Below are 18,139 nucleotides of genomic sequence, written 5' to 3'. Positions count from 1 at the left end.
CAGAAAATAATCGTTTGTTTATTTTTTATGAATATTTTAATATGGCCATATACATCATGCATTGGACAAGATTTCAACATCATATTATTAAACAATGATGCAGTGAAATGACTTGAAAATCACCACAGAGGTAGCTGGGGACATGTAGAACAAGAATCTGGTGGAGTTTGCAGAAAATAATCCTTTTTTTAAATTTTTTATGAATATTTTAATATAGCCATATACATCATGCATTGAGCAAGATTTCAACGTCAGATTATTAAACAATGATGCAGTGAAATGACTTGAAAATCACCACAGAGGTAGCTGGGGACATGTAGAACAAGAATCTGGTGGAGTTTGCAGAAAATAATCGTTTTATTTTATTTTTTATGAATATTTTAATATGGCCATATACATCATGCATTGAGCCAGATTTTGTGAAAACATCTCACAGTGGTGCCAGCTCAACAACTTTGCACTTAATTTCAGTAAGACTAAGGAAATGGTGGTGGACTTCACTCCACTTTCCATCTGCAAACAACCTGTTGAGAGAGTAGAGAGCATTAAATACCTGGGGATACATATCAAAAAGGACTTAACATGGACAAACAACACGCAACACATTATAAAGAAATCCAGGCAGAGATTATACTTTGTTCGCCTGTTGAGAAAGTTCAAAGTTTCAACACCCATCCTAAAAGCGTTTTACTCCTCAGCAGTGGAGAGCACCTTGACAGGGTCCATCATCACCTGGTACGGAAATGCCACAGTGCGTGAACGCTGTATTTGTATAGTGTCCATCAAAAGCCTATTTATGATAGAAAAACTTGCATATGTAAGCACTTTGAAGTGAAATGTTGACCCAAATGTCAATTATTCTTGGCAATGGAGTACATGGACATACTGATAGTACCACTGAGTCCTTCCTGAACAAAGAACCAATAGATTTTACTGTACAATTTTGGAGCTAAGGTCCTTCAAAAACCTCACATATCATGATTTCTAAACGACAAAAACTGGAATATGCAAGATGTTTGACAAAACTTATTATGCAAGATGTTTGAAGTGAAATTCTGATCCAAATGTTAATTATTATTTGCTATAGCATGCATATATATATATATATATATATAGATATATATATATATATATATCTATATATAGGCAGAGAGAGAGAGAGAATTCCATCTATTTTTTCTAGTCATTTCACTGCATCATTGTTTAATAATATGATGTTGAAATCTTGCCCAATGCATGGTGTATATGGCTATATTAAAATATTCATAAAAAATAAACAAACGATTATTTTCTGCAAACTCCACCTGATTCTTGTTCTACATGTCCCCAGCTACCTCTGTGGTGATTTTCAAGTCATTTCACTGCATCATTGTTTAATAATCTGACGTTGAAATCTTCCTCAATCAGGGTCCCCCCAGGATTTTTCCATTCAAATTTAAGACTTTTTAAGACCTTTTTAAGACCACGTCCAATGAAATTTAAGACCAACCTCGCACCTATTCTGGCATACATTTATAAAACAATGCAAAAGAAATCTGTCAGAATAACAGAATAACACAAGGACAAATAACAATTACTTCTTTTAATAAAGAATAAAGTGTGTGCGTGTGCACGCCTGTTTGCAAATATATTACAAATGGAGAATACAGCCCTATAAAACTCTGCTGCAAAAGAACAATGTCTTAACATATTATAATATAATATATGTGAGTGAGTGAACATCTATATGTGCATGTACTGTATTACAATGGAGCTGGAACAGTGTCAACACTGTATTTACAATCAAAACCATAAAAACAACACAAAAGTGTGTGCATGGACCTGTCTGTGAAGGCAATAAACAAAAGAACCATTTCTTCATCAGACACAATCATATATTAAACAGTAACTGTGCAAGGAGTGTGACTGTGTGTGTGTGTGTGCCTGTTTGTGGATGTAATAGAGCCTACAGCTTTTGAAGCTCTGCCCTTTTGGCTGAAATCTGTTCATCCAGGTTAATAAGTTCAGCCAACTTGTCCTTGTGGCTCCTTCTAAAAGCATTCGACTTGGCGATAAGCTCTGCCATCTTGCTGCCTACTTGCTTGGCTTCAGCCTGGTCTGCCAACTTATCCGCATCCCTGGCCAGATGTCCTGCTACCTCCTGAATGGACCTTCTCTTCTTTTTCAGTTGCTCCAGGTGCTCCTCAGTGGCTTTTCTTCTCACCTTGTGCTTGTGATTCCTTCTTTCTTCGCTCATTCTGAAGATACATTCTGTATCTGCTCCTGGCAGATGAGACAGATGAAAGCAGCTCTGGTGTGAGGGGGACCTCAGTAACCCCTCCATGCAGTGACACATAGTCACAAACAATCCTCTGGGCCACAACAGTGTCCTCATGGATGTTACAGGTCTCGATTTCTTTGTTCACGGAAAACCCCCTTTCCACTGTGGCTTGGCCGTGAGAAAGGAGCAAAAGCTTTTGGATGAAGGACCAAAGCTGGGGGTAGGGCCCACTGATAAAGCGGCCAAGAAAGACATCCAGTCTCTTTTTGAAGGGCTCGAAGGACTGGAATTCTTCATTTCTGACCACTTGGGAGAGCACCTCTGAGAACTGCTGGATGATCAAATCACCTAAAGAGAGTGAATGACAACAGATAAACATAACATAAACGCATGGATTTAGCCAAAATATCACTTATATGTTACTATATATTGGTGAAACATGTGCCTTCATATTTAAAATGTCAAGACTTCATCACTGAAATAAGGTAAAAATAATTATGTACCAGCTGCAATTCCTCCATCCAACTGCCTGTCTTGCAGAAACTTCTTGACTATGCTCTGATTCTCACAAGATTCAGGATTGCTGTACATGATGGCGGGGTTCAGACAGGTCAACTGTCTTACAATCTGGAATTTCAAAGGGCTCTTCTCTTGAATCTTCTTGACCATTTTTGAAAGACACTCCATGCATTCCGTTTGAAAGCGTAGGATGGATAGTTCCCCTGAGCATCTACTCTGCTTTTGGAGTTCCTAAGGATGAATATGGACTAACTGAAGTAAACTGTCTCCTTTCTCTCCTCTCTCCTGTTAGCTAACCATCAAATAGCAATTTTGTGCACATAACAACAGACATGATTATTTCCAAAATACCTTTACAGCAGTCTCTGCACCAATGCCGATGTCAACTGCTTTCGGATATACCCTGGACTGCTTGTCGGTGACATCAAGCCTTACCAAGTGCTGAGGTGCAGCATCAGTTAAAAGTTCTCGTTTGATGAATCGCCTCAGCAAACTCTGCAAAAAAGGAGAAAAGCACATTTTTTTCTCAGTCCCAGCCTCGTCAGATGTGAACATGAACTGATAGCCATAGCTATGACCTGGACAAATGAGAATATTCACAGGCCTATTTGAGAGTGAAAAATATTATGAAAATTCCTATTATTATTATTATTATTATTTCTATTTCTTAACAGACAGTACAATGAAGATTCACATTACCTTAAGCAACTCAGCCAAGTCATTGGCAATGAAAGGAAGCACGGGTTCATCCGTTTGATACTTTGTCAGGAAGGGTGTTACACTTTGTGAAACTGCCATGAAAAAATGCAGCTTTGCTAGAATGAGAGGGTCTTTGGTTGCAGCCTCAATGGTATCATACGAGGATGTCCCAGGGTTTGGAAGCTTTTTGGTTGTGACAGCTTCAACATACTTCTCCATGTCTGGCCAGATCTCGATGGCTCTCTCGACCACTGGGAGATTCTCGACCCAGCGATGACCACAAAAAGGCAAAGCAAAGAAATTTGGACTTTGTAAGGTTGCAAAAATCCTCCCTTCTTGCTGGCACGTTGTGAAAAATAGTATGCAGAGCTCTTAGTAACTTCTCCATATGCCAGTCACTGAATCCACATTTGACAGCATTATGGAGAGTGTGGAGGCCGCAACTTCCCACAACTACCAACTGGGCTCCCCCGAAATATTCAGCATGCTCTTTCTGCAGCATCTCAAAAAAAACGCCAATTGACGTTGGGTCCGTCCATGGACAGAGACACCATCATCCTCAAATCAAGGTCACGTAAACATTCCTACAAGAAATCAAAAATAAATTTTAAAACACAGTTGCATTCTATAATAGGCACTGTCATAACATCATAGCACTATGATATCTGTAAAGTCTACTGTGGTGGAGATTCAAGCCTCCAGGTTGAAAGGTTCTGTCCCAGAGAGCGGTGAGGGAGAATATTACAGTCACTGCTGACATTATAGTATTTTTCTGTTTACTCTACATGCATTTTACAACATTTTTAAATTAGTATTTACACCAGGTGATATCAGTCAAACCATAGTTGAGTGGCAAACAAAACAGATATAAATAAAACATAAAGACTTATTGAAAACAACATTATGCAAAGAATTAACAAGTCTCTTTTTTCCCAAAATGGTGTTTATCTGCTTTTGCAAATGAACTCTATTATTCTGATTTAAGTTCAAACAATATCTATATTTCAGTTTAAGGATACATTTGTGTGGGGAAAAAAAGAAGATAAAAAGCTATGGATACTTACTTTAAAATGTTTTAGTAGGTCCAGCGCCGTAGCATGGCCCATGAACTCAGAGCCAAAATATCTTGAGTGGACCCTGTCACCAACCCAGTAGCGCAGATGAATGTCCAGCTGTTTAGTTTTTGTGCTTTTGTTTAGACTTTCGTCAAGCATGACCACAAATCCAGACGCCTTATTGACCTGGTCGGTCAGTTGTTTGGTGATGAAAGGGGCCAGACCAAACTTGGTAATATAGGCAGTCTTGTTGCTCCCACATGTGAAAGTAGCCGCGATCTCCGAGTCGGGGAACATCACTTTGAAGAGCTCGCTTATATTTTCATTTGACGTATAGGAGTGGTGGTCCGAAATCGTCTTTAGTACCCACGTCACCTCCGCCTTAAGAGTTGGCGTCGAGCCACAAAAAGCTTGTATATTACCTGGCTGTGTGGGCTCGGTGCTGCTGGCAGCCGAGGTGACTGTTGAGGTTGGCGTCGGGTTTGCGGCGCAGAACTGGGATATGGGTGCCTGCTTCTGTGTAGCTGCTAAGCATGCTAAATGTTTAGCACTCTTCATGTGCGACTCCAAGGCCAAATGACCCATTGTGCCGAGCTTGAATTTTTTTCGGCACAGACGGCACTGAGCCTCACACTCATTCCCCGGTACAGCCTGAACCCAGTCATATTTTGACTCATTGGGCCACAGTGGATTAAATCTGCACTTGCCCATCCTTCGAGCGACGACTTCGGTGGGTCAGCGGCGTAACTGTGCACGCTCGAGCGTTATGTGGCGTTCTTAGAAATCAGGATTTTCCGACCGCGGAGAGGGAAAAAAAAACATTTTACAAGCAACAATCCATGTTTTGTTTTTTTGTTCCTTTTTTACTAAGTATACAGTTATGTTGTTGAGCTGTACTATCATGCAGATAAGAAAGGGGAAAATTAAGACCTTTGAGAATGAAATTTAAGACTTGTAAACAAAATTCAAGACCTTTTCAAGGCCTTAATTTACGATTATCAAATTTAAGACTTTTTCAAGATCCACTACACATGTGGTTGTTTTATGCAGTTAAGTCCAAAGAGCTGGAATTACAGAAAGCTTATGTACAACACTTGTTGACAGGTTCATGTTCAGGGACAGAGTCAGGTACAGGTTCCTCCCGCACACACAGACGACGCTGCCAAACTCAAGAGATTGAGGCTGATAGCTCAGAAGATGACTTGGGAGAGTCAACACCAGAACCAGGCCAGACCACAAAACAAGGAGAGACCAAACAAGGTCATTGTTATTGATGCACCAATACACCTAAATTGCTTGCATAACTTAGTGGAAATGAATGGTAATTGTAATATTTTGGTTGTGCAGGACGTGGGATGCGCTCCTCTGACGCCACACCTTGCACAGTATCAGCATCTGGATGCTTGTTGGTTGCTGTTTGTTTGAAAACTATGCATGTATGTGTTATTAGTACATGACAGGAAAAAAGGACTGGGTTCAAAGAACTTTAAACTTTAAACTTAAAATGCTTCTTTAAAGACCCACTAAGGTCACAGTTCAAAATATTTGTAGCTTTTTGATCAAATTCAGAAAAAAAATGTAATAATAACTCTGTAGACCGACAGCCACTGTGTGCAATATCCCATAAATCTCATCTGAGTCAGTGGAACACCATCAACTTAAATCATTTTACTACAAGCTTTCATGAGACACTTCTGAAGAGGACAGTCAGACTGTCTTTTAATGGGCTTCTGAGTGTAAATCTGAGAAATCACACACTGATACTGAGGAGAACTGGATTTCTACTGCTCCTGTGATACTTTCCTGGATCCCCCACAAGTCTTTCTAATAATGCTATGACTCCTCTTCACACAACTTAAACTCTTCATGTCATTAAAGGATTTATATTGAGCAGAATTAAGTCCCATTTTAACATCTAATCATGAAATGTGGCATATTGTGTACGTTAAACACATCAAATCACATGTTTTGGCTGCACACTTCTATCGAGCGTTAGCATTAGCATGCCGGGCTAACAGTGAATAGCAGCCAGGTTATCTGAACTTTTTACTCTCTGCTGCATGTTCTGACTGCCCGTGTCCAGCAGCAGGAATCAAACCAATGACACAGAGCACTCTGAAGACATTTCTGCTAACGTCTGACCGCTAAATTCATTCTTTTCTGGACTCACCTGCATGCAGCTTTCTGTTGCTATGCTACCAGATGTTCCGAGGCGCAGAACGCATTGTTTGGTCGAATCGGCTCGGCTTCCGTCGCCTGCTGATTACGTCACAATATATGGCTGTGGGCTTGAATGGGAGTACATTGTGATTGGCTGTAGTAGCCATAGTAACCGTAACTAGGAGAGTTTTTTTCTCGGTCTTTCGGTGATCGGCAGCAGCTATGGAGAGCTTTTAGGAAGAAATGAAATATTTCCTACAAAATAGTGTGTACCACACCGTGAGCACCACTAGCCCCAAAGCTTTAAGATCTAGTTTGTTTTGTTGAATCATTTTGGCCTTGGTTCACTCTGAAGAGAAGCTTCATTTTCAGCTTTGTGTGCTGAGCAGCAATAACCTCTTTGACTATATGCGTGTGGACTCCTGCACATAAATGTACATAAAACTAGCAAAAATTATTCTGTTGGATATGTGTGTATATACATACACTACCTACATATATATATATATCGATATAGATATATTAAAATCTATATATATGTATGTATAGATTTTCTGATAAATAGTTTCTGTCTATTGTGTTTTATCTTATATGTATAATGTATTATTTCTTGATTTTTCAACTTAATCATACACAGAATAACATGTTGATTATGTTGATATTTCTACAGTCAGCTCAACACTACAGATATCTGTACAATGTTTTGTATGCCATGCTTTTTGGACATTTACATAGAACAATACATTTTACTGAAAAAACCCTCCTAAACCGGTCACATGGTACGGCCGGTTCGAAAGGCCTCTGACGTCACCACATAGTCATCGGCACGCGCCTCGGTACGAGCTTCACAAAATACATCCGAAGTTACTGGACACGCGCTTCAGAGTCAAGACCCTGTTGGAAACATCACTACAGACAAATACGCACATTGAGAAACGGCCCATTACCCGACACACACTGCGAAGCCTCGGCTCATCTCGGCTCATCTCGGAACATCTGGTAGCATAGCAACAGAAAGCTGCATGCAGGTGAGTCCAGAAAAGAATGAATTTAGCGGTCAGACGTTAGCAGAAATGTCTTCAGAGTGCTCTGTGTCATTGGTTTGATTCCTGCTGCTGGACACGGGCAGTCAGAACATGCAGCAGAGAGTAAAAAGTTCAGATAACCTGGCTGCGATTCACTGTTAGCCCGGCATGCTAACGCTAACGCTAATGCTAACCGTTACAGCGTTAAACCATCCCAGAAACACAACCTCAGCTATAGATTTCAATAAGCCGGCCAGATGGCCAAATAAAATGGAGCTTTATCCTTTTAGCTGTGTGTGAAACATACTTCTGGGCCCTTTTCTTCCTCTTTTCTAACCTTTTGGGGCACTTTTTGACCATCCTGTCACATTTCCCACTAAAGCTGCAGTTTTCTTAACTTCTTTCTGTAGTTTTGCTGAAATCTTTTGTGATTTAAAAAGTTTGATGATCAATGTCAAATGTAGAATGGTTCTTTCCAGACTTATCTGAGCATCATTTGGCTTTTTGATAGAAGTGTGCAGCCAAAACATGTGATTTGATGTGTTTAACGTACACAATATGCCATATTTCATGATTAGATGTTAAAATGGGACTTAATTCTGCTCAATATAAATCCTTTAATGACACGAAGAGTTTAAGTTGTGTGAAGAGGAGTCATAGCATTATTAGAAAGACTTGTGGGTGATCCAGGAAAGTATCACAGGAGCAGTAGAAATCCAGTTCTCCTCAGTATCAGTGTGTGATTTCTCAGATTTACACTCAGAAGCCCATTAAAAGACAGTCTGACTGTCCTCTTCAGAAGTGTCTCATGAAAGCTTCATTATTCACTTTCCTTTACATATCCAATATTTTCTGTTATCCACGAACCAACAAGGACTGAGCACATGATAAAAAGGTTCTGGAAATGAGAACAGGTTTAGAAACGGAGAGAATCTGAACCTCAGTCTTTGGGATTAGGGCCCGACCGATATGGTTTTTTCAGGAAATGGGAGGCCGATAACCGATATGTGCAACCGATAAATAGAAACATTATTCACGATAAATTAAGAATAGCATGCCCTGACACAAACTTTCATATCCATTAAGTCTTTTTAATTGTAAAAATGAAAAGTGCAGGGAGCTGCCAGCAGCATTTGTAAAATAAAGCCAAACATAACTTATAAAATAATAATATAAATACATAATTATCAATAAAAAAATAAATCACTCCTTGCTATGAGAATACTTGAATATATGCTATTTTTATATTAAGAAGTAATAGAAAATGAACTGACTAAACTGTAGGGAGCTGCAGCATTTTTAAACAGCAAAATAAACATAAACATCCCTGTACAACTTTACAATGAACCATCTGAGTCGCGTCGCGTACGGCTTCATGAAGTTGTTCACCTAACACCATGGCTGTTAGCACAAGCCTGCTAGCTACTTGGTGGTGGTGTGACGGCCTGTCTGGCTACCCGTAACAAGATGTTACTCCAGATGTTTGAAACGCAGCGACTGGCCAAAACTTAATTCTATTAAAGTTAAGTAAGAGGGACATTACGACCAATCACCGCTGGTTCTGACGTGCTGGGTAACCAGTTGTTACGGAACAAGATGGGCTCTCACACCGGCAGGCTACCAAGTAGCTAGCAGGCTTGCGCTAACACATGGTTAGTCTCAGGAACAAACACAAACACGTTTTATTTGGTCTCCATTGACCATGGCTTTCAGTCCACCTTTCGTGTAGAACTACAGACACGTTCACGTTTCCATGTGGGGGTTTAAAAATGACCGTACACTATGCTGAGACTGCTTTATGGACAGCCGTTTCAGTGAGGAGTATTCGCTGTCATTCTGGCTATCCTTACGTGAGCTAAAGGTTTGCGTCGTTACACAGATCAAATGGACCATTTTCACTAGTTGTATACACTAATAAAGACGTTGTGGTGCCGTGCTTTTGCAACGTTGGTGTGTTTGTGACTTATTGCAGGGGATAAGGCTTCGTATATGCTTACCTTGAAGGGAGTTTGTTCTCTCTGCTTCAAGTAGTACGGCCACCACCGCGGCCCCAACTTGCGGATATAAACTTATCGGTGGAAATTTATGGAAAGTATGGCCGATGCCGATATCCCCAAAATGCTAAATATCGCCCCGATATATCGGTCGGGCCTTATTTGGGATGATATTGGGACCCTTTCCTCAAACAGGATCATTGTCTTAATGTAGTAAAATGATTTAAGTTGATGGTGTTCCACTGACTCAGATGAGATTTATGGGATATTGCACACAGTGGCTGTCGGTCTACAGAGTTATCATTACATTTTTTTTCTGAATTTGATCAAAAAGCTACAAATATTTTGAACTGTGACCTTAGTGGGTCTTTAAAGAAGCATTTTAAAGTTCACAGGGATTTAAATAAAAAGCACAGTAATGAGTTTAATGGATTGTGATTGGATGGTTAAAAACTGTGCAGACCAGAATGGAGCAGAACCAGGAGCAGAACCCGGAGCTGAGCCCAGAGCTGAAGCAGGAGCAGAACCAGGAGCAGAACCAGGAGCAGAACCAGGAGCTGAACCAGGAGCTGAACCAGGAGCTGAACCCGGAGCTGAAGCAGGAGCAGAACCAGGAGCAGAACCAGGAGCAGAACCAGGAGCAGAACCAGGAGCAGAACCAGGAGCAGAACCAGGAGCTGAACCTGGAGCTGAGCCCAGAGCTGAAGCAGGAGCAGAACCAGGAGCTGAACCCCTCCACCAGGAACAGAGCCGGCTCATCCTCTGGTTGAGCGATTTGGCCCACTTAAAATGAAAAAGACAAATATCTTGTTGTTCATGAGATGTGTAGTATGTTATCTGTTATATGTGAGAGTCATGCTTGCAGCCTGGTTTTGCAGAGTAGACCTTTCTCGCTCGAAAAAGAAAAAATCTGACCCAGTTTCAGCGCTTGTTCTTCTGATGGCACTCAGACAGCCATTCCATCCTAAAAGAACCGCATTTCTTTTTTACTTTGGCTCGGTGAGTGGATGTGTCGCTGGCGCTGCCCGTTCGTTTCGCCATGATAAGGGGTTGCGTCTCACTGTTAGCTAGCTAACCTGCACGGCGCGTATGGGCAGGGCACATATGCAAGCACCATCAATGCTCTGATTGGCTGCATAGCGTAAGGAAGCCGTATCATTGGCAGAATTAATACGATTATGGTGAATTTTATTTTATGCGCTGCATAGATGTTCTTGTGCGCTGAGAATGTGCGAGCAGCTCAGAGGGAACGTTGCTTAGCTGCACAATCAAAGACGACACGCACCTTTCCAGGCTTGCGGGGATGAGTCACTGGGTGATGTGGGAGGTACCAGATCTTGCTATCGCTGCGGTCAAGTGACGAAGCTGAGACCTCTTCTGCATAACCTTTGTCGATGGTCGACTTCATCGCCTCCACATACTTCTCTTTCAGGTCTGCGTTCCAGTAATCGTAGTCTGTGTTGCTAAGTTGATGTTGTTTGGTAATGTCACGGTTTCCTTTTTGAAAGGTATGTCTAAGCTATAGTGTGAGCCTTCTTTGGAGAATGAATTTTCCCACAGTTTAATGACTTTGTGGTCATTGATTGATAGATTGTTCTTGTGTGTGGGGTCATCAAGTTTCCAAAACCTTTCCACCTGAGTTTGCAGGCTATGATCGGGCTTGAGGAAGTAGGCCCTGGCCTTCCTTCTTTCCTTGCAATCAATTGGTCCATTTATGGCCCAGCCAAGCACCGTTCTGGTAGCATATGGGTCATTATCTCCTCCTACAGGATATTCTTCAGCTCTGAGAAGACGTGGTGCATCTTGTCCAATAACAAGGTGCACATCTTTGGAGTTGACACTGGGAATAGGGATGTCCGCTAAGTGATCCCATCTGGCCGTCTCATCAGGTGTAGCTAGACGGATAAGTCCTATGTTTAACTTATTTAGTGTTCTCGCACCATTAAGCGTGTACATGCTGCCATCGTGCAGTGAGTCTATCTCAAGCTCCACACTTCCAGTAAATATTCCTTCTCGACTGCCTCCTACTGTATAAAGGTCTAACCTGGCAGGCTTGCCCTTAACCTTGAGTGTCTTGGTGAGTTCTTCCGACACTAAACTGGTGTTGGCTCCTGGATTGAGTAATGCGTACGTGACAGAACTGATGCTGCTAGCCTTTCTTCTAACCACAACAGGAACAATAGGTAAGCAAACCTTACCATTTCCTTCCACTGCCCTGTAGGCTAAAAAATATGCTTCTGACAGAAATTCTGAAAGTTAGCCGCCGCAGACTTTGTGTCTTTGTGGGCGAAATACTTGTTGTAGACTAACTATTTTACTGGAGAACATTAATTGGACCCTTGCCAACGTGACAGGACCGTTTTTATTGGAATTGTTTCTTTTCTTACAATACTGTGAGGCTTTATAGGTGACTTTGACACTTTTTTTTTGTTGCGACTGCTTTTACATGAGTGTTAACTGCGTCCACAGTTCTGATTGTATCCTGGATACACCATTGGAATCACAAGACCCTTAGCTTTCCAACAGTATATAACATATGTAGGTACATATAAAGGCGGGCTGAGGAAAACCCCGGATTTGCGCTGAAGTGTGCAACGTCCCGCCGGCGGGACATAAAAACGTTAAGGGGTTAATAAATGTTCCATTTGCTCAGTTTGTGTTTTTCCTGGTTAAAAACAGCAAAGTGTTTCCTGGTTTCATCTCCTCTCTCTGAGCTGCAGATCCAGATGTGCTCAGACTCAACATGTGCTGCAGGCTGAATGATCTGCTGGAAGAAACTCAGTGGAAAGATTGTTGTGGTGGGACTTTTTCTGGCTCTGTCTGCAGATTTGAGAGGTTCAGGAGCTTATCTTCATTTTTTGGGTTTAAAGTCTCTGGGTTACATGAATTGAACCTGGTGGTGGTAATATTCTGGGTCTTTAATGGTTAGATGACAGGTTTGTAGAGTTGTTTTAACAAAGAGAAACAAAGGTTGAGTTAAAACGGACTGTGTTTCCCTGATGGCTGTTGAGATGAATGGCTGCAGACCTCTGAGTTGTAAGCTGGAACAGAGGCTTAGTGTAAAGAATGTCATGTATTACCACCGCTGTTACTTTTATTCCTTTAAACCAGCGGTTCTCTCTCCCCCCCCCCACCCTTCCACTGCACTCGTCTCTGGGCCTTCTTCCTTAGGTCTTGCCGGCTGTTGCCTATGCTCCTCATCTCCTCCTCTGTGTCTGTTCTCCAGCTGTTTTTTGGCCTTCCTCTCTTTCGTTTACCCTGTGGATTCCAGGTTAGTGCCTGGTTTGTGATGCTGGATGGTGTCTTCCTAAGGGTGTGCCCTATCCAAGACCATTTCCTCTTGAGGATCTGGCTTCCCACCGGGTTTTGTCCTGCTCTATCCCACAGCTCCAGGTTGCTGATCTTGTCTGACCACTTAATCTTAAAGATCCTTCTCAGACAAGTGTTTATAAATGTTTGTATCCTGTGTTGTGTTGTTTTTGTGGTTCTCCATGTCTCGGATCCGTAGAGCAATACTGACTTGACGTTGGAGTTGAAGATCCGGAGTTTGGTGGCTATGCGAATCACTCTGGAGGCCCAGACGTTCCTAAGCATGATGAAGGCTGCTCTTGCTTTCCCTATCCTGGCTGTTACATCCCTATCCGTGCCCCCCTGCCGGTCAACCACACTTCCCAAGTACACAAAGGACTCTGTCTCCTTCACCTCTTCCCCTCCAATTGTGACTGGTGTGCTGTTTGTAATGTTAATCTTCATGAGTTCAGTCTTCTTTTTGCTGATCTTGAGTCCTGTACTGATTGATGTTCTGTCCAGATGGGCTGTTTTATCTTGCATTTGTTTGTGGTTGTGTGAGAGGAGTGCCAGGTCGTTGGCAAAATCTAAATCCTCCAGCTGTATCCAAAGTGTCCACTGGATCCCATTTCTCCCTCCTCTAGTAGTAGTCCTCATAATCCAGTCAATAACCAGTATGAAAAGAAATGGCGACAGTAAACATCCCTGACGTACTCCTGTCTTCACATTAAAGCTCTCTGTTAGCTGTCCTGCATGGGCTACTCTGCATTTCATGTCCTTATATGTGTTCCGGATTAGAGATACAAACTTCTCTGGTATCCCGTAGTGCCGCAACAACTTCCACAAGGTGTCTCTATCTATGCTATCAAAGGCCTTCTCGTAGTCTATGAATTTGATGTAGAGAGGAGAGTTCAATTCAGTGACTGTTCTATTATGATGCGTAGGACGGCAAACTGGTCAGCACAGGACCTGTTCTTCCGGAAACCTGCCTGTTCATCTCGCAGCTTGACATCCACTACATCCCTCATTCTCTCCAGGACAATTCTGTTGAACACTTTCCCTGCTGTTGACAGTAGCATAATCCCTATAGTTGTTACACTTACCAAGATACCCCTTCTTCGGTAGTTTTAAGGCTCTAGCATGGTTGCTGCGTCTGCTCGCGCGAGCGGTGTTGATGACGTCACGAGTTCGTGCCCGCCATAGGACCCTATATAGTGGCGCAAGTTGTTGCGCGCCAGTAGTTGCAATTTTCTCCGTCACAGAGGTGGCGCTGCTACGTGAAGGTTACCTCTACTCTACAACCACGAAAGTGGAGAAGAAAACAATGCCGCTGTCAAGAGCAGGAATACTGTAATTAATGATACTGCTGCAGTTTTTGGATCATTTTAATTTTTTAATTCAATTAAAAGAGGTGAAGGTTTGAAGCCCCCGGCATCAACAGAGTCTCTGCCCTCTTCTTTGCCTTCACGTATCTGTCCCGTAGCTGCTTCCACACATTCTTACAGAACTCTCTCTCTTTCCCCAAAGTTCTGCCAATCTCTGTGCACCAGTTTGGGGAGTTTACGTGCTCCCTGTGCTGTTTCACTGCAGTTTCGTACAGCTGCTTTACAAATGCACCTCCCCACTTAGCCTGGTCTCACATCGGTCCATCCGGTTCGTTGTGCTCGGCGCCGCCAAGTTACAAAAATCGACTGGTTCACGACAACGCGCTGCGCCGTCTTTTCAAGGGAAGCGCCAGGCCTGAAACGTCATTTTGACGTCACGGTGCGACACCGCCGTGACAGACGCGGCAACCATGCTACCGCCTTAACGAGTATGCCCTCCCTCCACTCCAGGGGAACATGCTCCTCTTCCCAAATCCTACTGAAAAGGCTGTGCAGTATGTTGACTGAGCTCACTATGTCCGCCTTGAGGGCCTCTGCTGGTACTTCATCTGGTCCTGCTGACTTCCCGTTCTTTAGAGACATGATGGCCTTCTTGACCTCTACCTTTGTAGGTTTTCCCGTGTTGATAGGTAGCTCTGTGTTTGCAGGTGGTATATCTGGAGGTGCCTCTGGGGCTGGTCTGTTTAATAGCTCATTAAAGTGTTCTGCCCATCTTCTAAGTTGCTGTTCTGTTGTTGTAAGTGGGTTGCCCTCTTCGTCCTTAACTGGTTTCTCTACTTGTTGGAATTTACCTGCTAGCTTTCTTGTCGTCAAGTAGAGCTCCCTCAGGTTTCCCTTCCCTGCAGCTTCCTCTGCCTGCTTGGCTAGGTCCTCAAAGTGGTCTCTTTTGTCCTTTTTGATGCTCTTTTTAACTTCCTTGTCTGCTGCTGTGTAGGCCTCCTGTGCCCTTGCCTTCTCTGATCTTGTCCGGCTTGTGTTCAATACCTCTTTCTTTTGTTTCCTCCTTTCTAGCTTCTTCATAGTGTGGAAGGTCATCCACTCCTTGTGATGTTGTTTCGTCTTGCCCAAGACCTCCAGCCAGCCCTTTGTGGCCTGTTGCCACTGGTTCTCAATATCTGTATCCTCCTCTTTAAAGAGTTCCTGCAGTGGCTGAAACCTGTTTGAAATGCTGTCTGGATGTCCTTATCCTTGAGCAGGCCTACATTGAATCTTTTACGTGGATTGGTGTTTGTGGAGTGTTTCTTCAGCCTCAGCCGTGCTGACGTCACAATAAGGTGGTGGTCTGATGACACATCTGCCCCCCTCATCACCCTTAAATCACTCCACAGTCGTCGGAACTTCCGGTTGATGCACATGTGGTCGATCTGGTTTTCTGTGACGTGGTCGGGTGATCTCCATGTGGCTTTGTGGATTCGATTGTGCATAAAGATGCTGCCTCCTATCACTAGTTGATTGAGCGAACACAGATCTGCAAATCTTTCCCCATTCTCGTTCATCTTACCTAGCCTTGTGTTCCCATTACCTCTTCATGGCCTGTGTTATCTGACCATAAGTAAAGTGATGTCCTTGTTTCTACTTTTGTCCAACACAGCTTGAAGTCGCTGGTAGAAAGCATGCTTCTTCTCCTCCTCCGTGTCATTAGTAGGAGCATAGCACTGTATAACATTCAGATTGATGTTGCTTTTCTTTGTAGCAAACTTGGCCGTTATGATGTGTGAGCTGACCGGCTCCCAGCCAATGAGTGCTCTCTGTGCTTCCTTTGCCAGCATCAGGGCGACTCCTTCTGAGTGGTGAGCTCCATCTTCTATGTAACCCGTTGCTCACGTTTCCCCTATGAACAACGCCCAAATTCTCTGACCTTCACTCTAACAACTTCTGCACACATTACATTACATTACACTTAGCTGACGCTTTTTATCCAAAGCTTACATCTAGTTAGATACAGGGTATTGGTTACAAGCCCTGGGGTTAGGTGCCTTGCTCAAGGGCACTTCAGCCATGAATAGAGGTGTAGGGAGAGGTAATGGCAGGACTTGAACTTGCAACCCTCTGATCTTAAGTCCACCTCCCTAACCACTAGGCCACGGCTGCCCACCTGTGCTCTCACGAGTAATGAGTGTCTTAACAGGTAACAGTGTATGTTGTGCATAGAGTGCGCAACTGATCGCATTAACAAGACTAGGCTCGCTTACCATACAACCGAAAGCAAAGTGCAATATAGCTTTTAACCTTATACTAAAATAAAAAAGGAAAAATGGTAGTATGACATAACATGCCAGTTTAATAATCCGTACTGGTCAGTAGAAGAAACCCAAGGGCAATGCACTTTAAACATGTAACAGTTCAATCTCATCACAGTAATATTATTAATAAACAATAGCACAAGGAAGCTTCCTGTCACACCTGTTAATTGGGTACCCGACACAACCAGTGCTAAAACAGATAAATCCCAAATCAAAAACAAAAACAACTTTAAACAACAAAAAGTTACCAAAACCCAAAAAGAGCCAACAAAATAAATTAATCAAACGTCACAGAATCAGTCTCTTGCAGGAATAAAGCAGTCCCGTAGCTTCATATATTGTTGCAGGCCTGATAGCTCTTATTTAGCATACGTCCGCAGAATAGCAGTCCCAACGATGGCGGCTCTCAGCACAACCAGGTGGAACGCGTTACTCACCCCACCAGGGATTACCAGTCTTAACTGAACGGCTTCAAAACTGCTCCAACTCCGGTCCAACAGTCCACTCTGGATCACGGGCTTGGTCTGGTTCTGTACTCCACAATCTCCAAAATCCAGGCCACATGTCCGAAATGTTTGTAGCTCCCGATAGTTGGTAAAACATCCGATAATCCACAACAGCATAAAATCCAGCTTCTTCGAGAGCCGCCACCTGCTGACTCACGCCGCCCGTACAGCTGACTCATACACCTCCGTTACCGTTCCCACCCCCCAGCCATCACAATTGCGCAAACTTGATATTGCCCTTGACTGACCAGTAAGGTAGAACAGGGGAAAGTGATGCATTTACTGGCAGTAGTAAATAGTAGGAAAGTAGCAAACACAACATTTACTGCGTGTTTTAAAGTCAACAAAAAATACACGTGTATGTCTAAGACTTTGGCAAGGCGCAAAGCATCAAAGGTAAGTGTAATAAAATGGAAAAGGCCTACAATGCATTGTATTCAAATAAATATATAAGGTGAGTAAAAAAATAAATAAAAGGAGGTGATATATAACCTAGGGGGTTACATCTATGTGACCAGAATACAGTAGCATCTCTCCTGTTGCTAGCCTAATCTTTCCTGCCTGTAGCCATCTTGTTTCACTCAGCCCTAGTAGAGAGACTTTATACTACCTCATTTCCTTTGCTACTTGTGCTGATCTCCCAGTTTCGTACATTGTTCTAACATTCCATGTACCTATCTTTATGGTTGTCTTGGGTTTCAGAAGGGGAGTCGGCCTTGCAGCTTCCTTTCGGCTTTCACTGCCCTGCGTCATAAGCCTCCTGTTTGGAGGCCCTTCCTTTCCCATGACTTGTGTTTCTTGGATTCTTATCATCGGTGCTTCTGTAACTGTATTTTTCTAGATAAGGTAGTTGGCCCTACGCTAACCCTTTTTACCTTCGGGGTGAGGTGGTCCACATTTTGTCTGGCCTCTACCCTTTGACCTGTCCAGCATGGGTGACCCTGCCGGGGGTGCTAAGCATTGAGGCACTCCCGCTGGCATAGCTCTTGGGGTCATTGAGACACG

At 42.9% G+C, this 18,139-nt stretch overlaps 1 protein-coding gene and 1 pseudogene across 2 annotated transcripts in view; both read right to left on the bottom strand.

Annotated features, from left to right (window-relative positions):
• LOC142368943 (uncharacterized) overlaps positions 1 to 18,139 on the bottom strand; it is a 145,276-nt gene that overhangs the window by 10,024 nt on the left and 117,113 nt on the right. Inside the window, exon 1 of one of the 2 annotated variants that reach the window (XM_075451160.1) lies at positions 6,704 to 6,785. The exons of the other annotated variant lie outside the window; for it this stretch is intronic. The gene's annotated coding sequence lies outside the window, so the exon portion shown is untranslated. Of the gene's footprint in view, positions 1 to 6,703; positions 6,786 to 18,139 lie in introns of those variants that run through there. 2 annotated transcript variants of the gene reach the window in all.
• On the bottom strand, positions 14,749 to 18,115 carry LOC142369452 (uncharacterized; annotated as a pseudogene).

The sequence above is a fragment of the Odontesthes bonariensis genome, chromosome 19 (genome assembly GCF_027942865.1).
Source record: "Odontesthes bonariensis isolate fOdoBon6 chromosome 19, fOdoBon6.hap1, whole genome shotgun sequence".
NCBI classification, from domain to species: domain Eukaryota; kingdom Metazoa; phylum Chordata; class Actinopteri; order Atheriniformes; family Atherinopsidae; genus Odontesthes; species Odontesthes bonariensis.
Note: the sequence above shows the minus strand (reverse complement) of the source record. Positions and strands in the feature narration are given on the sequence as shown.